The sequence below is a fragment of the Ursus americanus genome, chromosome 26 (genome assembly GCF_024610735.1).
Source record: "Ursus americanus isolate L20-20 chromosome 26, mUrsAme1.1.p, whole genome shotgun sequence".
In the NCBI taxonomy this organism is placed as follows: domain Eukaryota; kingdom Metazoa; phylum Chordata; class Mammalia; order Carnivora; family Ursidae; genus Ursus; species Ursus americanus.
The window spans coordinates 3,759,763-3,783,191 of NC_142152.1; the positions used below are offsets into that span (position 1 = coordinate 3,759,763).

General features: G+C 46.0%; 1 protein-coding gene and 1 non-coding gene across 2 annotated transcripts in view; both read right to left on the minus strand.

Annotated features, from left to right (window-relative positions):
- Positions 1-23,429, minus strand: part of SAMD4A (sterile alpha motif domain containing 4A) — a 206,943-nt gene that overhangs the window by 104,810 nt on the left and 78,704 nt on the right.
- Positions 16,626-16,730, minus strand: LOC123800763 (U6 spliceosomal RNA). Its single transcript, XR_006782012.1, has one exon. It is a non-coding gene; the product is annotated as a U6 spliceosomal RNA (small nuclear RNA).

The following is a 23,429-nucleotide window of genomic DNA, read 5'->3' on the forward strand; positions in this document are numbered from 1 at the left end:
GTTGAGCCTTCGATGGGATGTGTGCTGGTTAAGTCAGGGACCCAGATATGGTGTGTGTGAGTCACTTGGCTACTGCTGCTACCAGCAATCGACAGCCCCCCAGAAACGACCTTACTTTATTTTTCTGTGACTCCCTCCTGTACAGACCTGGTCTGGGGAGATGGAGAGGCCACAAAAGAAAGCAAACCGAATGAAACAGCAGAGACAGGAGACAGATGTGGAACCTAGAAAGCCCCAGCTACTTCTGCTGCCTTCTGAGTCCTGGGAATAAGCCCAACTTCTGGACTTCTCCCCTAGGAACTGACATTTCAACCTTCTTCCATGCATGCAGCGGACTCCCCACGACCCTGAGCTGGAGGCCATGTTGTGGGATGAGAAGAGGGCTTCTTCTTCATTCCCGCGCCGCTGAATCACACACCCCTTTCACGGAATGCCCACCTCAGGTGTGTTCCTACTATTCACCCCCACACCCTCTGTAAGGCCAGTCCCATAACCAAACGTTGTATATTCTGATGGCTCTCTTCAAGAGCTCTGTGTCTCTTCTTAAGGAGGATATTGTGCCATAAATCTTTCCATCATCAGGACCTGTGGTCTGTCATAGCCTATTTCTACCACTTACCTTTTGGGAGATTTCCAATTCCCACTTCAGTTAAACTTAAAGAAACTGGTGAACTGGTCTCCTTGCCTATTTTTCGCTTGAGGCCCCATGAAGAAGTGACCACAAAGTTTTCCAAAATTACCAGTGTCCCCCACGTATAGTGGTCAATGCACACATAGAATTACATTTACCTACTTGGCCTCTGGTTTAGTTCCTAACTTAATATCAAACATCTGTAGAGTACTTTTTAAAAAACTCTGCATCTCTTTTTAAACATCATGACATCTAATTTTCAAAACAAGCACGAGTGGGCAGGTGGTGGGGAAACTGAGGCTGGTGGAAGCGAAGGGCCATGCCTGGGGCTCCCCTCCTGCCCTAACTCTGTTCCCCAGCCTGGAGCTGGCGTCCCTGACCTCTCCCTGTGAGGCTGAGCTAAGGCTCGCTGGGAGGAGGGTCAGCCCAGTGCAGCCTGACTAGTTCATGTGTTTTCTTTGTTCTTCTTACAAATGAATCTAAACCTAGATGGACACTAGGAAAATAGTAGTAGTTTAAGAGCAAATCCCAGCATGTCTCCAAAACAATAGAGAATCAAATTCTGAAAGCAAATAAGACGTTGCTTTATTCTTCTTTCTCTGGCTCTGCTGGCTGTGTGTGAGTGAATTGGGTGTGTCGGGTGAGGGGAGAAGATCCTCCAGAACATACCATTATGATTATCTAACAATAACAACACTCTCACTGGCAATGTCAACTGAAAAGATGAAAAGCATGAGGTTTCTTTTACTTTACATGGCAACTAGCTTCTGAAGGAAAAAAAAAAGTAGAAATTCTAACTGCTTCATTACATCTCAGTGATGCTGGTTACTTTGGTTAAGTATTCTTCAGCCCTTAACATTATAAACTAAAGAATGTGCTGGAACTGAGACTTCTGGATCTTATTTTAACTAAGTTACTTTTCAATTTTTAGGACAGGATAGTTAACAAATGTAGCTAAATTTAAGTAATTTTAGTTTAGTTAACTTTCCCTTAAAATAACCATGTCCTAAAGTAATCATACACTAAAAAGGCCTCAATACCCATGTTACAACCCTAAATGTTGTCTCTGCTAACAGTCCAGAGACGTACACCATCCCAGTCTCAGTCACAGACCTGAAAATTACACCACACTGGCAAGAAGTAATTCTATAGCAGATACGTTAAAAAAAAAAAAAAAGAAATAAAATGAGTGGCCGCTACTAAGGCCCAATTTGCCAGGCATTGTCTTGTTAATTTCATTTTCTGAGAAGTAACTTCCCCCTCCAACAGAAAATGTGGCAGTTGTTAGGACCAACTCTGTTACTTTTCACTTGAATAGTTCTTATCCTACAACCACATGAAGCCTAAGAAAAGATTGCTGTGTGAAGAAAGACACAGTGACCTCAGACACGCTTGGGAGATTTCCCAGCAGACGCAACACAGGAATCAATGGTGGTGGAAGACCAGGCATGTGCCGTCGGGGATCAGAAGACAAGGGAGTGTGGCCCCAGTGGGACGCCAAACACACACGTTCCATCTTCTCTGGACACATACGCGCCTGTCCCACCATCACCCTCACTGTTTTGCCTCCAAATCCTCCAGGTCATTATTCCTTCCTGTCCTCTATCTCTCAGGTCTCAGACAAGATCCCCTCACCAAATCTTGAAGGCTATCACACAGAGGTATTTCCCTTTGCACATTCGGAGAGATTGATCTGGTAAGGATAAGCAGATGGAAGGGTTACCAGGTAAGAACCGGCAATGCAAAAACAGTCTCCCAACTGTGGACAGGACCTCAGGGACAGAGCACTAAGTTCTAGGTCTGGGGAGGCAATCTCTTGTATTGCAGTGTCCTCTTAAGAAAAAGTAAACATAATACCCTTCCGTCACCAGCCACTTCCAAAGAATGACCAGGAAAACTGGTGTATGCTTCTTAAGACTCAGCACTGGGGTAGGGAGAAGGCATCCACTTTGAGTATCCTTGTCTAAAGATCTTTACTCTTATAAATTACAATCCCCGCTCATGCCCACGCCTCAGGGCATCCTCTGAAATCCAGTCTTTGCCTAGAATCAATCCTGCATCAGCTGGAAAGGGAAGAGAGTTTAAACATTCTTGGTTGCAGATTGGTATTTTTAGCACTTTAAGAAAAGATTAGCCTGTTTTTCATGTAACTCATTTCTCATAATATTAGCACTTGTGTTTTAAGAGCACGGAGCAGGGAGCTATTGTTAGAGGAGACAGGATCAGAATAAAGTAGCCGAGTTATAAGCTATATTGCTTATTCTTTTCTTTTGCTGAAAATATCTCCTCAATGTCTACTTTCCAATTAGCAGCTCCCAGATATTCCTGGTCCCAAGGACTGTAGATACATAAGAATCACCAAAAACCACCTTTAAATATTTGACCTTCCATCCTAGTCTCCACGAATGATGAGAAACTGGCTCATGTGCTTCCAGAAAGTCCTACTAGTCAGTCAGACACAAAATTTAAACCCGAGTCAATAAAAAAATAAGTATTTGAAATATCTGTCTTCCTTGTCTCCCCTTCTTCTTCCTGCTGTCTATTTTTTGGCTATTTTACTACTTTTAAATCTTGCATAGCACAAAGATAGGGGGAATGTTACTTGAAAGAAGTTAGGGGACAAGGTTGGGTCAAGCAGAAGGTAAACTACAAGGTTGGGATTACTCAGGGTTTCAATCTTCTATGCTCTCCCAGTAGACTGTACGTGTGTGTATGTGTGTGTGTATATATATACAGACACACACACACACACACACAGTTACAGATGGGTAGGCTAACAGAGAGAATGAATGAGCAAGAATGGGCTGCAGGTCATTGGAGACTATTTAAAAAGCATTCAGACACTAGTATAAGCCCCAGGGGACTAATTCTGTAGACAAAAATGCCCTTTTAACCAAACAGTTCCAACATAGGAGAGAATTTCCTCCTTCCACCAGAGCCAAATATTTTACTGTACATTAAAAGACTAATTAAAACAATATTGTGGTATTCAAGCATGCGTGGGTTATGAAGAGAAGCCCTCACTTCATGAGCAAACACTGTACCCTGGTGAGGGTTACGCAGGAGTTGCGGAGACCTGCTTTGTTTCATTAATATTCACATAGCCACTTGGTAAGAACTGTCGCTTGGCACTATGATTTCCATTACAAAGCCCCTGAAATGCCAGGAATGAGTCATGGCATTGTGCCTGGGCATTGCGCTGATTTTCTCCATTAACCAGGCGTACATACTGACAACTTCCAGGAGAAAAGCTGAATGAGTCAGTTTCAGGAATAAAGCGCATTAGAATACTATGCGTGAGGAGGAGTCGGAGGAATAGGAATTGGGGCTTTTTTTGTTTGTTTGTTCTTGTTTTGTTCTCCTTAAATAGAAACATTCATAAAATTCATTTCTCCCAAAAGCAACAAGCCGAGATCCACGCAATCATGAGGGTTCTCACACCATGACCGAATTGGTTACGCAAGCACCGCACAGCGTGCTGAACCGGCGAGGGTCGAGAACGGCTCTCCCAGGACAATTCCGCACTCACTTGAATACACAGGGTGCTCCCTCGGGACCACGTCCAACATCTTCTCTTGTCCTGGTTCTCTTCTTCAGGTGTCTTCCACTAGCTGACTCTCACACAGGAATGGGAGTCACCAGGAGACAAGAAGTCAGCGAAAGGAGGGAGGGACAGGCCGGGTCGGAATTGGGGCAGAGCCTGTAGGATGTCTCAGCAGCCGCGACACCCCGAGCGGCACAGACGGAGCCCTGGCTTCAGCGGGAAGCGGAACGCGTTCTGCGGGGCCCTGGACTGTGGGGACTCTTACATTCTGTCATATTCCCTGGTGCCGTTCTACGAAATCAGACTCCCCATCTCCTTAGCCCTCCTCTTCCTTGAGAGCGGTTCTGATGTTCAAGAGATGAAGGCTAGAACACTGTCATTAAAAATACCTTATTTGAGCCTATTTGGGGAAGTCTGGCAAGGGGGAAATATTCCAAGTACAACGAGCATCAATGGCTAACATCTTCTCAGAACTTCTGATCTGAAGTTCGAAACCTGGATCGTGAAATGATGTGAAAACAGCAGAATCACGACAAATGGAGAAATCCGAATATGCCAACGGCACTTGCAAAGCCACACTGCGAAGCGAATGAACGAGAGTGATTATAAGAAGCTGGCACCCCTCTTTCCAGCACGGGCCTGCTGCGGTCCTCACTGGGTCCCCTGTCTAAGATTATACTCCTATGCTCTACACTTCCCTAGGACTGAGCCATGGGCTTGCTTTCTCTTTTTTTGGATTCGGCCTCCAATGTTTCGGCGCGAGTCAGCACACACACAGATGAGTAGCTGACCTGTGCTACTTTAAGGGAGCCCTCCCATGCAGGGGTTCTCCTTTAGCCTCTATATTTAGTTAAGCTTTGTGCCTGTATAAGACACTTACTGAAGCACTGAATTTTCTAAACCTTGCGAGCAAGGAATCTCTGCCATGAGATCTGCCTCTGAAAAGGCTCCTCGCTTGTTCCCTGGGGCTCGGAGGTCTCCATAACCATCGAGCATTCGAACAGGCCAATTAAGGTGACCTCATTTAGAGGACAGGGTGACCAGCCTCATTTCCATAAATGCAGTGAGCACGTACCGTGTTGCGATCCAGACTGGTGACTACCCGATCGGACAAAGCTTGCTAAAACTTAATTTGATATGACAACTCCATTGAATTGCTACCAGAAACGATCATTTTGACCAAACCACAGGGTTCCTAAATTTTACATTTAGTAACAGATTAAAGACGCTGAAGCTTCCCACTGCTGAAGCATGGATTCTCATGTTCTTAAGCTGTTGCTTAGTCAGAACTGATACGTGGCTAAGGAATAAGTTTCACATCTAGCTCTCAAGTGGAAATTTCAGAAAGATTCTGTAGCTTCCTGGCTGTGAAATGAGCTGCTTTCCATGGTAAGGGATTCTCTGCCTTCTTTTAAAATCTCTCCCCATCCCGTTGATGTGAGTGTCATTTGGGGCATGGCTACCTCAATGTTAAGGGATATACGGCACTGTCACGATGACAAAAAGTCCATGGGTTTCCTTCTCGTGTTTTTGACATTTAAGGACATCTGCAGAAAGGTAGACTCCATCTGTGCTCTCCTGCTGGCAGAGACTAAACACCTGTACGGTAGACACCAAGCCAGGATCCCGCTCCGTGTCAGGATGGGCCTTCGGAGAACAGAATCAATTATCCTCTGCTTTCTTTTTTGTTTCTCAAATTCTTGGGCAGGCTGAAGAGGTCAAGTTTTAAACAAGCTGCTGTTGCATTCTTACTTTTTTAGAGAACGTCGTGTAGAAATTTATATCCAAAAGCAACATAAAGGAGCAGCACAGCTCCTGTCCTTCTCTCACTAAAAACGGAATATATTTACTTCTTAAATGAGACAAACCTCTTGCCAGGCTTCTCGCCCACTCTGCGGGGACATAGGCCTCCTCTGCATAACCTCTTCTTCCCATGGAAAAGAATGAGAACGCTATGCTTTAATCTTTTGGCATTTCTTGCTGGATGCAAGTAGGATACTAAAATGGATTTAGGTCCCAGGAAGGAGAAGTGAATGAATCGTCTTCATTCCCTTCCCCCTTCAATTACGTGTGCCGCAGCATGGTGTTTTTACGACTCACGGAGTAGGCTGCAAGCTCAGATAGACACATCAGAGACTTGAGAAAGCAGGGAAGAGCAGCCTCCAAAGTTAAGGTCTAAAAAAGAAACCAATCCAGATCCATGGGCTGAGGTTTGAAGTTTAAGACTAATGGCCGTGACTGTTTACACAGACAGAAGACAGTTATTTAAGGGTGAAATCTGATCTACCTTTAGCTCAGCCAGAATGATGATCCAAGAGAAGTGTAATGCTATGTCTTCTTAGACTCAGCTGCCGAAGGGTCCTGCAGAGCCGCGGGGCCGGTGGGCTGGGACCTGCTGCTCCGTCCCTGGACCCAAGGCCCAGGGCCACACAGCAGAGCTTCCCCCCCAGTGATGCTGGGCGTCCTGACAGCAGGTGGGGATTCAGTGGACTTCCAGAACGTTCCTTCCCAGCAGACAGAGGGGGTAAATGAAATCGGTCCAAACCTCAAGTGCTAAAAGCAGCAGGCAGCCTGCTTTGCTGACACTGTCACAAAATCCATGGGCTAGAACAAGGCAGCCATTATTTCTCCCCTGGTCCGGAGAGAGCTGGTCGCCTGTATTGTTTTCTAGCTTCGGAAGCCCCAAATAAGGACGACTTTTGGTTCAAGGTAGGAACCATGACTGTTTATATGACCTCACTCTTTCTTACATAATATATTAAACAGGCCCTTTAGGCCTAAGTTTAAGAGCTGAATTCTGCCTGTGGACAAACATGTGCCATTCCCATCAAAGTTGGTGTGACTTGGCTGTCAGACAGCTGGGGGCAAACTTCACTCTTCAGCAAGGATGTGATGGATAAGCAGTAGTTTCCAAGACCAGAAGATAGCACTTTAATAGAGACACTGGAGGAGTACGGGAAAAATGCCTTTAAAGCCCAAATCAACAAATACTTCCCGTCATTTAGGAATGTGCTGGTGGACCTTCCTAGCTTACAAGGTAACCCCTGAGAGAGGGCCCAGCACCTGTATGAAGATCATTCAGGATCTCTTTGGGTGAGCCTCCACTGCGGGAGACATGCGGCCCGGGGCCAGAAGATCACACTTCCAACTGTTGACAGGCCGGTGTCTCCCTCCCGGTCACTCGGTGGGGAGATGCATAGTGGGTTCTGGAGCAACAGATTACATTATAGTTGCACTTCATCATTTGCCTGTTCCCACGCCACACACAGACATTTTATGGTAACTGATCTTGATTTGGTAACTTTACAGATGTATACTCCTTTGCTCCACAACGAATTTTATTTTATTTTTAAAAAGACTTTATTTATTTATCTATCTACTTGAGAGAGAGATTGAGATAGACTGAGTGAGGGAGGGGCAGAGGCAGAGGGAGAAGCAGGCTCCTCACTGAGCAGGGAGCCCCATGCAGAACTTAACCCCAGGACCCCCAGATCATGACCTGAGCCAAAGGCAGACACTTAACTGCCTGAGCCATCCAGGCACCCCGTTCCACAATGAATTTTAAACGACTTCCATGGGGTCTCGGGAACTGCCCCACATCCCCATAACACTTAAAACAATGAATTGAACTTAAAAACTTGAAAACAATATTACTCTCTCATAATAACTCGGACGACTATTTTAAAAATTGAAGATAGCCTTTACACAGCTAACGTCAAAAGTGAATCAAATGTGAGGCATTTGAATCCTCCGATTTTCATTTAAAGACAAGTTCCAAAAGAAGAGGTCATCCTCCCGGGGGCCCTGTGAACACTGTGCAGCCCTTTCCGAAATCCTACAGAATCCTGCCCTAGGTGCACAGGAGAGGACGCAGAGGGCAACACATCCCACATCCTGACACAGCGCGACATCTATAGATCACTGAAAACAAAGTCCCCTAAGGTCAGCCTTAATCATCCCCAGCTCCCCACCACCCTAGCACAGAAAGTAAAGATCTACATTCCGAAGAAATAAAACGACACAAGAAAACAAAACAAAACAGCTGACTATACCCTAAAGGAAAAAAAAAATCTGTACTCTAAAAAGGAAGCAGTGGGGGGGGTAATGGTGTGACATTTCCTGCCCCCCTGCCCCCATGCCTCTGCACCTCCCCTCCCTTCGCTCCACGGTTTCCCTTCCTGCTCAGGCTTCGCTGCCCATCTTCCCTGAGGTATCAGTTTAGGCCCATGTGTTGAGCCCTGTTAATCCGAGTTTCGACTTCATGCCCACTGGCATCTGGTCCATTGCCATGCTCACTGCAACTGAAATGTAGAGACCTACCCTGAGACACGTTCAGATTCTGGCTTCACACACACTGACTCTGGAACTCTAGAAGACTGATTTCGTTTCACATTTTCAGTAAAGTCTTAGGTTCCTGGCCTACCACTCAAGAGCACCCATCATCTCAACTCAAGCTGCCTTTCCCCCTCTCTCACCTTCTCCACCCTGTACCTCAGAGCCGACTCTGCCTTGGCTCATGTTACTCCTCCGTCTAGAAAAAACATTTCTACCCACCATTGCTTGGAGGGTAAATCCATACCTGTTCTAAGCACTTCACACATCTCACTTAATCCTTACAACAACCCCGAGAAGAAGAGACTATTATTATACCCATTTTAAAGATGAAGAAGCAGAGGCACAGAGATGTGACCCAGCCTGCTGAAGTAGCCCAACAAGGAAGTAGCAAGGCCAAGGTTTGAACCTAATGGTCCAACCCCAAAATCTGTGCTCCTAATAATGCGAGGCTGCCTCTTCCATAAAACCTGCATGTCCCAACTCCAGCTAAAATTTCGTTCTCCTCCCAAACTCCATAGCCCTTTAGTAGTGTCTCTCCTATGGTCCTACCATTTTCTGCCTAACTTCCTAGATGTTTAGGGGCATTTCCTCTTTCCGGGAAGATGGTAAGCTTAAGGTCAGAATCCATGTGGGATTCAACTTTGGCCCCCAGGGCTCACCTCTGAGCCCTGCACATGCGCAGTGGGTACCTGTCAATATTTGTGGGTGGAAAGAAGCAAGTAAGGAAGGAAGAAGGTACCTGCTCAGCAAGGGATCCCAGCTGGAGCGAGGAAGCACCTCATTCTTTTTTTCATCCCTATACAGTTGCACATTTTATATTAACTTTTATTCTTTTTGGAGCAAGTGCAGCTGCTCTGATAAGGAAAGCAGGTAGCCTGGAAGGTTAAAGCTGTGTTCTACGTGCATGGGAAGCAACAGGGGTCAAGTTCCCCTCGGTTCTTCCCATATACAAGAGCTACTTGGAGAGGCAGCAGTAATGGCAGTGAGGACAAGAGCAGAAATAACAAGGAAAACCACTAGCCATGATTGCACACCAGTGCCGAGCACTTCACATCCAGTGTCTGCGATCCTTTCGATAACTCCGCAAGCTAGGCCTTGTCATCCTTATTCCACAGATGGGAACTGAAATTTGGAAAAGCGAATTCTTTTGCTCAGGGTCACAAGCTGGTAAGACACAGCACAGAAGCATGAACCCAGATCTGCTTCTTTTCGGATTGGTCTGGGCTCTGTGCACTACAACAGCAATGCCTACAGTCCCCCAGCAGCTAAGAAAAGCAAGCTACCTGGTCCATTCATTCTTTACTTCCTGGACTCTCTCTTTGGTTTCGTCTTTTAGATGAAAAATTACGCTCGCGCACAGCCAGTGCTTCCAAGAAACCAGATAACAGTAACCTACTTTCACATTGCCCAGAGAGTTCTTAATTACTAGGAACAGACAGGACCATGGTCATAAAAAGGCACCACGAGATATCCAAGAGGGTGGTGTGGATGTGGGAAGGGGGCAAGGGATGGGGCCAGACAGATTTGCTTGGAGTCAAAGAGGCGGAGAGAGAACTAAATGTTCTGCTTAGAAGAAAGATAAATCACTTTTCATTAACCTATAAAGTTGTCTTAGTTGGGCCACAACAAACACTTGATGCGTTCACAACATTGCCACAAAAACATTTTAGTGGTCTTGGGTGTAAACAATGGTTTTACACAGGAAGAGCAATGCTTTTCACCCTGCAGGGGCAGGGAAAGGGCGGGGGGAGAAGGGAATCCCTCAAAACGCAGCACACACTTAAACATGATTCAGCTGTGATTCATCCAACCTGGAGTAGTATTCTGTTCACTCCAGGATTCTGAGTGCAAAGTGTTCTCTCCATGCTGGCAAAATCTTCCCGTGCTCCTGAATGGTAGGCCACTTCTGCTAACATGCTCTGAAGTTCACGATACGTTCAAGATAGATTCTTCTGCGTGCAAGGCAGAGTGGTGCTGGCGTGAGCAGAAACACTAATAGCTACGGGGAGCCTCGTTAAAAACCAACCACATTAATAGTCATGCTTCTAAAGATAAAAGCCCCCATTCAATATTCTTTATCAGCTTGATTGAGCCAAACTTGACACATTTGCTACTCATTTCTAGTCATGGTGATTTCAAGTCTGTGACTGTTCCCTTGAAGGCAGCCTTCCATGGAAAGCACGTGCTCCGGAGGGAGCGTCTGGGGAGAGAGTGGCAACCTTCCCCTCGCTAAGGGACTCCGGGTGGGGGGCGTGTGAGCTATTTAAGAGTCCCTCGGCTAGAGATGCCCTTCAACAGATGAATGGATTAAGAAGCTGTGGTCCATATATACAATGGAATATTACTCAGCTATCAGAAAGAACGAATTCTCAACATTTGCTGCAACATGGACGGTACTAGAGGAGATAATGCTAAGTCAAGCAGAGAAAGACAACTATCATATGATTTCTCTCATCTATGGAACATAAGAACTAGGATGATCGGTAGGGGAAGAAAGGGATAAAGAAAGGGGGGGTAATCAGAAGGGGGAATGAAACATGAGAGACTATGGACTATGAGAAACAAAATGAGGGCCTCAGAGGGGAGGGGGGTGGGGGAATGGGATAGACCGGTGATGGGTAGTAAGGAGGGCACGTATTGCATGGTGCACTGGGTGTTATACACAACTAATGAAGCATCGAACTTTACATAGGAATCCGGGGATGTACTGTATGGTGACTAACATAATATAATAAAAAATCATTAAAAAAAAAAAAAAAGAGTCCCTCGGCTAAGCCCCCTATAGTGACTAGAATATAAGGCAGGCAATCTGGGTTCCATGTGTTCAGGGAGTTTCACAGCAATCAATTTTTTTCTTTTTTTTTTTTTTAAAGATTTTATTTTTATTTATTCGACAGAGATAGAGACAGCCAGCAAGAGAGGGAACACAAGCAGGGGGAGTGGAGAGGAAGAAGCAGGCTCATAGCGGAGGAGCCTGATGTGGGGCTCGATCCCATAACGCCGGGATCACACCCTGAGCCGAAGGCAGATGCCTAACCGCTGTGCCACCCAGGCGCCCCATCACAGCAATCAATTTCTAACAGACCCAGGCAGGAGGGACGAACTCCGTCGTCCAGCCATTGCTCTGATGTGTAAGTGGTGTTCCTTCTCAATGGAACTTAAAGGAAGACAAAGCCTAGCAGCCTAATCTAAATGTCCTCTGCTCTGTTGTCCTGGGCACTGATCTGGGGCTCATCCTTCTTTCTGTATCCCTCCCTGTCTGTCCATCCTTCATGACCCTGCCACAGAACACGGTGGAAGAAGAGCACAGGCTCAGGAGTTAGACTCCTTCGGCTCAAGTCATGACACTCACTTCCCAGCTCTGTGACCTTGGGTAAGTCACGTAGCCTTTCTTGCCTCGGGCTTCTCACCTATAAAATAGGACTGAGAATAATAGGACCTATTTCATAGGGTTTTTTTTTTTTTTAATAAGCTCCAGGCCCAGTGTGGAGCCCAGCATAGGACTTGAACTCACGACCCTCAGATCAAGACCTGTGCTGAGATGAAGAGTCAGACGCTTAACCTACCAAGCCATCCAGGCACCCTCTAGGGACTTAAAGGGAGTAAACTAGAAAGGGGATTAAGTTAAAACAAAAGGGCCATATAAGGGTTAGCTATCACTATTTTTTTTTTCCTTCATATCTTCTTCCCTTTGCTTTCTTTCAAAAAATACTTACTGAATATCTCCTAGATACAAGACTCTACACAGGATGCTCTGTAAACTTCGAATATAGACAGGGTAGAGTCCTTGTCCTCCAAGGAAGGACGGAAGGTAAAAAGCTATAGTAGAAAAAGATCACCAGTGTGAGACTTGGGGATGGGGCTCCGGCCCCAGCACCATCACTAACTTCTTTGTGGCTTCCTCACCTGTCAGCCCAAGATCCTTCTAGGGATCTTGACAACAGAAAGCAAAAATAGTACCCAGCCAGGCCCCACACACCATGCCTTCTGAGTGATGATACCATCAGTACCACAACTCAGAGGGGACAGAAAGCGTCTCTAGCCGAGCCAGTCACGGAAGGCTTCATGGGCTCCGGATTTACGCATGGCCTTGAAGGGTGGCTCGGAGGCTGGGAGATGGAACTGAGGGGAGGCAGGATGATGTGCGGGGGCACAAGAGTATTTGGGAACTAGTTAACGGCACATTTTGGCGGCAGCTGCGAACTGGTCTGGGGAAAGCAGGAGGGAAGAGAGGCGCGCTCAACTTTTGGAGGGCTGGTGTGCATACGAGGGGCAGGTTATGAGGAGGAAATCACACCAGGACGGCGGTATGGGGGACACGCCTGGCGGTGGCCTGCAGGACGGACCAGGTGGAGAGCGAACAGTTGGAAGACAACTGCACAAGGCAGCCTTGAAGACTCAGACGCTCGGGAGGGAGGCTCCCCCATGCGACAGCTGCCTGGTCTAGGGGACTCCCGTCCCCTCTCTTCTCCACAGTTCTCTCAAGTTAACAAGAGGATGACAGCAAAGTGTAAGCACGCTGCCTGCACATGGTAAGAACTTAGTAAACGTTCTCGAGAAAGCAAAATAACGCACGTGAGAACAGTTGTGAACAAGAATTCCTATTCACCTGGAAGTCAGTTATTGGTGAAACACATAGCAGGTGACAACAAAAGGAGGGGGCCCGTGGAGACTTCGCCCAGGTCACCAGCCCTGTGAGCAGGGAGAATATGACAGAGAGAGAGCGGGTAATCCAGGAGAATGTCAGGATGTGGGGGAATGGCGTGCACCTCTCCTTGACTCTCCAATCAGAATGACCGTGGGTTAGTGGATACTGTAACTGCTGTGTAGACCAGGGAGAAATTAAAGTCAATGCCCTCCCTGGACCTGGATCCCTGACCTACACTCGTGGTCCCTGAGGAAGAGAGGAGAGATACACCCTCAGACTCTCAGACTAAAACCCCCAAGAGTGCCAATCACAGATACCACTGCATCCCAGAAAAAGACAGTATGCATAACTGTCCCCATTTTCAAGGTGAGGAAATTGGGCTGAGTTGGTGAGTTGTACCAACATGGTGAGTTGGTAACAGCTGAACCCAGAGCCTGGGACTTTGTCATGGACTTGAAAGCCTGTTCCCTTCCCAGCTGTCTCTCAGGGCTGTTTTTGCCCCAGTCGTCCTTCACAAACAGATCTAAAACCACAGTGCAAAATACAAGAGCGTGAAATTGGAAATAAAATAGGTGCTTCTACAGCTATTTAAATCCCATTTATTTTTAATAACTACTGAGGTTAGGCTTTGCATGAAAGGTGAGAAGTTGGTTTAAATCTTGATTTATGTCTTGGTTGACTAGTAAAATATTGTCATTCTGCTCAAGCAAAGAAAAGGCCCATCGAAAGTGTCACACTTATTTAGCTTTTCTTAAAACTAAGTGCGCATCTCCTGGGCATTTTCTTCTGCGGTCTAAGGCACCTGTGATGTGCCAGATTTTGTTTGCTGGTATGTCCCCTTCCTCCAACATGTGTGGATACATGTGTGTCTGCAGGTCTATGGCAACCACAGGGCTAGTGCTCACCCTGTCAGAGTCACACATAACTTCTCATCCTACATGGGGATCATCTGTCCTCTTAGTTAAGTGTCTTTGACAATGTTTATAAACTGAAGGCATCTGGCTCAGAATGGGGGCTAAGACAATTGCAATAAAAAATAACAGTAATACAAATTGGTTAGCAGGCAAGTCTTGAGTATGAGCAAAACCAATTATGTCAATAAGCCTACCCTACTGTGGACGTAAATGAGAATACGAGGCCGTGGATCAAGAAGCTCACATAGGCGTTGTTTTAATTAAATCCACAAAGCGTTGCTATTCCTAGTACTTCCCATGGGTCCCTCCTCCCCTTGATCTTGGGGGTCCCCTCTTTACCTCCATGGCCTGGACAATCTTCTGGGGTTTTCCCACAATCACCTGATCTCTTTATACCTCGTTCCACATACACTTCCTGGAGTGACCCCTGTCAGCCTTGCTTACTGATGGGTGGCGAGTCTCTCATCAGACTTCATCTAAGAGCCCAAAGATCTCTCCTTTACCTGAACAACAGCGGAAGAAATTTCTCTCTTAAACTCACTCCCTGAGCTTCTGAGTTCATACCCTGCCCGGTTGTGTCCCATTACCAGGAAAGAATATCTACCATTGCTCAAAGTAAGAACAGTAAGATTTCAGGTTGAGACAGCCCCTTTCTTCCAAAAGCCTGAAATAGCAGGCGAGTGCTTCTTTCAATCTGTTCAGGTTTTAGTCAAGCACATTTTGGTTATTCTAGACCCAGAAAACCCTCAGAAATCAGAATTCATTATGGAGGGTCAGACTGATGGAGATGGATGACGGTCAACCAGGAATTAATGAGGATTGCGGAAATCCAACCAATTTCACCTGGAGATCTCTGTGGCCATCCATCTTTTCCACCATCTGCTCCAAATTTGGACCCATGCCCTGAGAGGCAAAAGACAAATGCATCCATCTTAAAAGTCCACCCAGGTGAAATGCCATTAAGTTGCATTATTGTCCAGAACTGCAGAGAGAAACATTTCTTTCCTAGTTAATCTGGCAGCCATCAGTTGTTCCCCATTAACTTGAGAGAAGCATCTGGTTTATGTGCTAGAATAAAATACCTCACAATCTATCAAAATTAAACCCCGAAGAGCTATTACTGAAATGAAGGACGGTCTCTTATTTGTTGGAGGTAGGTAGATGCATGCTTTCCCACGAAGTTCATGTTCCGGCATACTTATCTTTGGGATCTGCATTCCCTGGATGAATAGGAAGCTAATAATCATACCTGTTTTATGATTTTAAGCATTCCAGGTTAGCATAAATTAAAGCACATTCATACGGCTGTTGTTGTGAGAGACAACAGCCACCTCATGGTAAAATATTATTCTTCCCGAGGGCTTTCGGGTACCTCTGTTAGCACGTCCGGCATCTACTGGCGTTCTCACATTTTCCCTGCGGTCGTTTGTGCTCTGATACAGAGTCTAGACAGAGCACAGAGACAGAGGAAGGTCTTTGTAAAATGTTTTTAGACCAGAGGGGATAGAAAATGACCTAAAACACATTGGATTTTAGGACACCTAAAATAAGATTTCTTTCATTATACCCTGATCTCACTTCATGAGAAATAGGTATATTCCTGAACTATGTAATGGAAGTCATTGAATAAATCGGAGCTCTTTATCTCATTATTTAAAGGAATTCCCTCTCCTTCCGTGTGTGTGTGTGTGTGTGTGTGTGTGTGTTGGGTTCACATGAATAAACAGATATTTCAAACTTTTTTAAGCCAAAGACTACCTTTCTTGAAATAAGTACTTTGAGAGGCGCCTGGGTGGTTCAGCAGGTTAAGCCTTCAGCTCAGGTCATGATCTCAGGGTCCTGGGATCGAGCCCCGCGTCAGGCTCCCTGCTCAGTGGGGAGTCTGCTTCTCCTTCTCCCTCTGCCCCTCCCCCCGCTTTTGCTTGCTCTCTCACTCTCTCTCTTAAATAAATAGATAAATAAAATCTTTTTCTTTTTTTTAAAAAGAAACAAGTAGTAATGAATCATCGAACTTTACATCAGAAACCAGGGATGTACTGTATGGTGACTAACATAATATAATAAAAAAACATTAAAATTTAAAAAAAAAAAAGAAACAAGTACTTTGAAATATACTGTTGTTCAACTCCAAATGCTCTCTCCCTCATTTATATCAGAGTTCTTTGAACTAAACTACATTGGTTAGGGAGAGAGGAGAGAGAGGGAGAGAGGAAAAGAGAGGAGGTGGGAGAGAGAAAGTGAACGCAGTCAGAGAGCTTGCGCAGACAGGTCTGCCCACAGGGTCCCCCAGTTACATGGGACCTTGATGAGCGTGATAAGGGAGTTGTGTGTCTGTCTGCCCTCTCCCCAGCCTGGCTCAGTTCTCTTGTAACCTGCAGAGTATAAGCATCTTGACATGCTCAGTGGACATGTGTATTTTACACAACATGCCACAGCTGCAGAAGAGACTCTCAATACATGACTGGGTTGACACTCAGTCTAAAAAAACTAGTCAAAGCACGGAATCATAAAACTGATACTCTCATTCTATCTAACTATAGATATATTCATTGATATTTATTATAGATATTCACAGAACTTATGTGTCATCCTTGTGCAGGGGCCGTGCTAACCTTCTCTGTATCATTCCAGTTTTAGAATATGTGCTGCCAGGGGCGCCTGGGTAGCTCAGTCGTTAAGCATCCGCCTTCGGCTCAGGGCGTGATCCCGGCGATCTGGGATCAAGCCCCACATCGGGCTCTTCCACTGGGAGCCTGCTTCCTCCCCTCCCACTCCCCCTGCTGGTGTTCCCTCCCTCGCTGGCTGTCTCTCTGTCACATAAATAAATAAATAAATAAATAAATAAATAAATAAATAAATAAATAAATAAATAAATCTTGAAAAAAAAAATATGTGCTGCCAAAGTGAGTACTATATTCACAGATGTTGGAAGACACGAGTGTACACTCAGTCACAAATCTGGTACAGGAGCAATGCCTTGTCTTTGAAGATGGGCCCCTCTCTGGAAGTCCCAGTTTCCTGTATAAACCAGAAATCTGTTATGATTTTCAGGTTCCAGTTTTTTTGAAGAAGGTAAAAAATTCAAAGACAGCTGAAGCGCAATCTGACTGTGGAATCTGCCTAGATTTTTATGACGTTCCCCACAATCCTTTAAAGTTATCTTGTTTATACTTAATTTGCCCACAATTTCTGTTCATCCTTGACAAGTCTTTCCAAGACACTGGTGCAGCTTCAGAGAAACATCTCTCCTTTTCACATTCATGTATCGTGTGTTTATATAACATTTAGTTACATGTCCTAAATGGAAAAAGTACAACTGGTGTAAACAGGTTTGGGAACAAACAAGTCTCAGTTGTCTCCTGATTGCCCTGATCAGGGAAGTGGGAGGGGCCACCAGAGAGCAGCTGCCTCGCCCGCCACCCGCAGGGCACACAGGCCTCTGGCCTGCAGGCTGGGGCACCAGGACACGGCCTGGCTGGGAGTGGACCTAGTGAGCTTCTCTGAATCTCAGTTGAGACTCAACCAACAGAACAGCTAATGAGCTATTCTCATGCTGGAGAGGAAAGAAGCTGACCAGCTTGGCCCTAAGGAGAAACCATAGGTTGGTCTCTAACCTGATGCCTTTCTAAGGCCTTGAAGGGTTATTCTGTGTGCTCAATTTTTATCTTACATACTATTGGATAAACTTCCTCATCAGATGCAGTAACACTGCTGTAAACCGAACAGAAAGAAAAAGTGGTCATGCTTTTGGCCAAACAGAGAAAAACTAAAAAGGCAGAATATATATAAGTATATAGAAATACGTGTTATATAAGCATATATGCTGTAGAACATATATTAAAAAACTATATATATTTGACATTTATATTCATATATAACATAGTATATATTATGTAAACATATATATCACACATATTTATATTATTTTTTATTTATATGTAAAGTGTTATTACATATTTATATTACATATAAAGTACGTATTTTATATAATACATATTTTAAATACTTTAAAGTATATATATACGTCTATATACTATATATTCTTATATTCCTCCTTTTAGTTATATACACGTGTGTATGTATGTCTCTAAGAGAACATACACATGTCTCTGGCGTGTGTGTGTGTGTTTGTGTGTGCCCTTATCTGACGGCACTTCATGAGGCGTGGAGGTTCACACTCTTCAGATAATTTGACTAAAAACTTTAATCCCTAAAATTCCAGGTGGATCGAGAAATCGGTCTAGTCGCCTTGGTTCGTTACTTCAGACCCAAGTCCATCATTTTACTCACCCTGGCTGCTATCCAGGGTTTGGATAAACACAGTGCGGATGAAAAGTATCTGAAGCTGAACCCAGTCTCAGGGTCAAGGAGGCCCGCCCATGGTCATCCACACGGGCCAATTCCACTTCGTCGCCACTTCGCAACACCTGCCGCTGTGACGGAGGGTAGATTTAAAGGGCCTTTATTTAGCTCCTGCATTTTATTTATTTATGATTTATCATTTACATCCTGCCTACTTCCACGAAAGATTTGACGCAGCTTAGCTCTTCAGTTAAGCCCATTCTTAATCAGTTCAGTCACTTCTCCTTCATCCTGCTACGTCCAACTTCAATGGAGTAGTCTCCCCAGTGCGATCAATTAACTCGGACCCCCGTGGTCTGGGCCTTCCACTGAGCAACAAAGGCAGTGCGTCTACAGAGCCTGTGACCTTTGGATTACAGCCCTAGCAGTACAGGAAATTCTGGCAGCCCGTCCCAGGGCGTCCCCTTTGGTGCCAGGACGGCTCAGGGGTGGCGTGGGCTGTGGAGACCCACAAGGCCGTCAGCAGCTCCACACCCTGTGCAGAGAGAGCTGAAGAGTGGCTTCAAGGACACTCCCTGGTGAGGACATAGGCTGTCAATAAGCATCCCATCTAGTAGGGGTCTCCATCAATATGTTCAATAATCACATACCCTTTTGTAAGAAACTCAAGAAAGAGCAGAGCCTCAATCTCAGCTACTACTGTGCTCCACCCGTCCACCTCCACCTGCACCCGTCAAGTCTCTAACTCAATGGAGCAAAGTACCCACAGGTGTTATTTCAATTTGCCATGATCTTTCTGGGCTGAATAGATCACCTAACTTTACTCTGCTTGATTTTTCCATCTAGACCTTAGCGATGAAAACTCTGGTCACAGGCATGCTTCAAGAACCCCAGGGCGAGAACTGCCATGTGTGGCTACAGCAAAAGCCCCTGAGTGTCAGTGTGCCTGAGGGCCGCTCCTAAATGACCCCCTGCTCAGGCGCCCAACCCCTTGCTCTTGGCTTTTCTTTGTAAGAACGGCAGCTGCTGATCTCAATCCCTCCAACTCTTCCCAGATAGTGAAGAAAGCACTGCATTCAATCATTTACTCTTGTTAGCTAGCCTGCTCCGCTGCTAATTCTGCTCTCTGAGAGGATAAATCGCATTCGGCACCTAGTACACAGCTGTCAGTGTAAGGGACTGTCCTCGGACAGAACAGAGATGCCTCACACCACCAGAATATATTTTTCCATTAGTGGGCACAGACTGGCATGCGTCAGACTCACTCTCCCACCGACCTTCTCCCAACCAAGAGCAGACATGTGCAAACAGCTGGTGGAGTCCTTGTGAGCGACCCGTGGCCGTGGAAGAGTATGTAGCTAACTTGCGTGCACAAGGACTGAATCCACGACCCACGCTAACAGATTCGCTAACGAGGTTTACGAATAGACAGATGATCCAACTGCTGGTCGTGACTGGGATGGAAGCTATTTTCACAGAACAGGAAACTCTGGGCTAGATTCCCCAAGGGTCGTCCTCAGTGGTTCGCTTTTATCTGCCAATCAGCACTCTGTCCCAACTACCTGACGAACCAATTACAGACTTAGAATATGCTAGACACACCAGGGGCAGGGCTTTGAACTCTTCAGGAATAAAATGACAAGGAATCTATAGACTCTATTTTATATGTCTGAAGTATAGGTATGTAAAATGTTTATTCTATATTATTTTACTCTCATAAGTCAAGGCAAGTAAACGTAGACCCTTGTCCTGGGTATAAAAATGCAATAGACCAAAAGAGAATCACGCTTCTGTATCTATGAAGCACTTCAAATGCTACCCTTGTGTGGTATCGTTATGACAACCTTGCTTGACAGTCGCGGTGACTGGCATATTCTTCATCACTGGCAGATCAAGGTGTCCCCTCACGTCGCCGAGCTGCTATCCTCCTGGGCAGTGCCGCTGCAGTCCTGGGGACTGACGGGCCCCTGGGCTCCGGCTCCCACAAACTCTCTAGGAACACGCCTCAGCCACAGAAGGAAGTTCCTCCTGGTCTTTGCAAACAGAAGACACCTGTGGCAAAGCTTGTGCTGGGGCAAATGTCCCGAGAGAGAAGTAGACGACAGTGTGACAACTGCCTGGGTTTATGTCCCCAGCCTATCACTTTCCAGAGCAAGTTATCCAGTTTCTCAAAGGACTCTTGGTTCCCTCCATGAATCATGAAGAAAATAAAAACAATATCGACATCCTATGTTCTTACAAAGATAAAAGGAAGGAAGGTGATTTGAGAACAGCACGGCACCATCCAAAGAAGAGTTTAGATACAGTGAAAGCTGGGAAATTAGACTGGCCAAACCCTGGCACCAGGGGAGGGAGACTGACAAGAGACTCTAGAACGGGCCTGGCTCACTTCTCTACTTCCCCTTCCCGCTCCAAGCACACCCCCCCGGTGATGACACTAGGCCACCTAAACCCTGTCCCGGTGTGTTGTTCTGCAAGGAGCTGAGGTTGTCTCGAGCGTAGTCCCAGGTAGTGACACAGCACAGGTAGTTTCCAAAGGAAATTTTCAGAGTCCAGAGTCAACCAGCACTCGGACAGTCGGGCTCTGTGACTGTTTGTTTGTTTTCAGGTGCTGGGCTCTACCTCGTGACCACTAGCTCCCACCCATTTTCTTTCCCTAAAGCACCAAGTGGAGCATCCCCAGGAAATGTCTGCTGAAGAATGAGAACAGGGATAGGGATCCACCAGTTGATTATTCATGGTCCAGATAAAGGAAAGGACACAAAAGAACCAAATGCCACCACCAAAAAATCCCCCCCACAAAAAATTTTGTTAATAGCCCTGATAAGAATGGAAACCCCGGGGAAGATGGCAAGTCTCTCAGGAACTGTGAGACTGAGTTCCTGACCAAAACACATCTCAAATGCCTCACAGGCCTGTGGAGATACTGATCCCCCCAGCCCTTGAGCAGCTGGGCACAGCCCGAGGGAGCTGGGTGACTCCAGCATCTGAACAAACGTTAGCGTTCTCCATGTTCCTGGTCATGTACGGGACCCCCAAACAGCCATAGCAATGCGGAACTGTAATCTCCTCTTTATAATACAGAGAGCCAGAGATACTGAATACCAGGTTGCCCAGTTTGATTTATTCCCTTGCCTGATTATGACATCAAGGCCTCACAAGCAGCCTGTGAACGAGGCAGCCACAATTTACAGGTGCATAAGCGGGACCTCCAAGAAGCCAAGTGACTTGCCCAGTGTCATCCTCTTCTAAGCACCAGCCTGGCCCCAGTTCTGCTCCTGCACAGCATGTAAAATGTAGCCAGCCACGGGGTGCCTAATTCCTCAATCTGACTTCTCTTCTAATGAATGTAATCTTAGAAGATGCGAGAGTGGAAATCATGAGTGAAAAGTAAGGACATTACAATGGGAAGAGGGTAAAGCAGCTTGGGGGAACACTGGCAAGATGGAATGAACCTCACTTGGAGGCCAAGCGGATACCACAGTGGAAATATCACAAATGGTGTGGAGAGATCTGGCCGCAGGCGATGGCTGGATGAGGAAGAGCCTCTTGTTGGTGGGGGAGGGGGGTTGACTGGGGTAGGGCCAGTCGGCTACCTACCCAGAGCAGGATGTCAAACAAGCTTTCAGGAATGTCAGGAGGGGGCCACCTAGAGATGGAATTTGGCAGTCATTTGCTCAGAGAAGGAGGATGAAACTCTGGCTGCCTGAGACCTTGCAGGAGAATACAGCCTAGATCTGGAACGTGAGGGGGTCACTGAGCTCCCATGGGGAGGTCTGGGAGCTCTGTGGCCCCAGGTTAACATTTATAATTAATTGGAGAACTAAATAACTACACCTTCCCTTTAAGCTCCTCTTACATCTACGTCATGTTAAACAATATTAAAGAATATTCTAGACCCCAAGGTCCCAGAACCCAAAGTTGAACTGCACTGTTACAGGAATCTTCACTCTGCAGAGCCTCAGCTCCTGGGATGAGTGGGATCTCCTCACCGTACAATCTTTAGACTAGCCCGATCTACAGAATTGCAAAGCAGAACCCAAAGAGGACATTCTCACCTCCAAGAGATAGGTGGAAAGGAGCCTGGCTCTTCATTGGCTAATTTCAACCACCCTCATATGAAGTTTCCTGAAATTGTCACTTACTCTGCAAGGCTGACTGTCCTCCCGCTGCAGCTGGCCCATAGGAAGGAGCTGGTGGTCATCTGACGCGACTGTCCCACCACGGAGGACGGACAGTGCCTATGCCTTAGCAGAGAACCCGGCACAACTTTGACAGCAAGGTTGCAACACTCTCGGCACAAAAACCTTGACTACGAAGCTAGAGACCGAGCTTCCAGCTGACCTCTCCTCTTCCCCTCCAAAAACCTGGCATCTCTCTGACCTGTCGACTGGCAGTGAGCAAGCAAGACCGGCAGCCCAATCACACAGTTAATTCTGGCTGCCTTGGAAAGTGAGAAAGGAGCTGGGGGGGAGAGCCGCACCTACCGGGGCGAGAATGCACCAGAGCAGCGAGGAAAATCTTCCTACAAGAACATCATGATTGTGACTTACCGAAGGAAAGTTTTAGCTAATTATCCGTTCCAGTTTCTCATTTCACCGCAGATAGGTGGTGGGTGGACTAATTTGTTTCAGTGGCCAAGGTACCTGGAATATTTTATAATAAAGTATTTTAATGGCCGATATATGTCACTGTAATTTTAGTGAGGAAATCGAAAAACGCTCATACTACAGGTATAAGACACGCATGTGAGAGTAGATGGAACGCATGCATTCCTATAAAAGGCACCCTAAATACCCGTCAATCTGGCACTGAATTCTACTGGAGAATAGATGTTAGGTTTCTTCAGGGAATGGAGAAATGGCAAAAAAAATCACGTTATCTGTCACCTTGTCCTGTGCGCTTGGCAAAACAGGAGAAAGCGCATAAAAAGCTAGTCCCAGAATCAGCTCTACTATAATTCTTGCTACTTATATCAGAGGAGATCTGCAAATATCTCAGCATCTCTTAGTCTCTCAGCAGTCAGGTTCATGCGTGACTTATAATGAGTTAGGG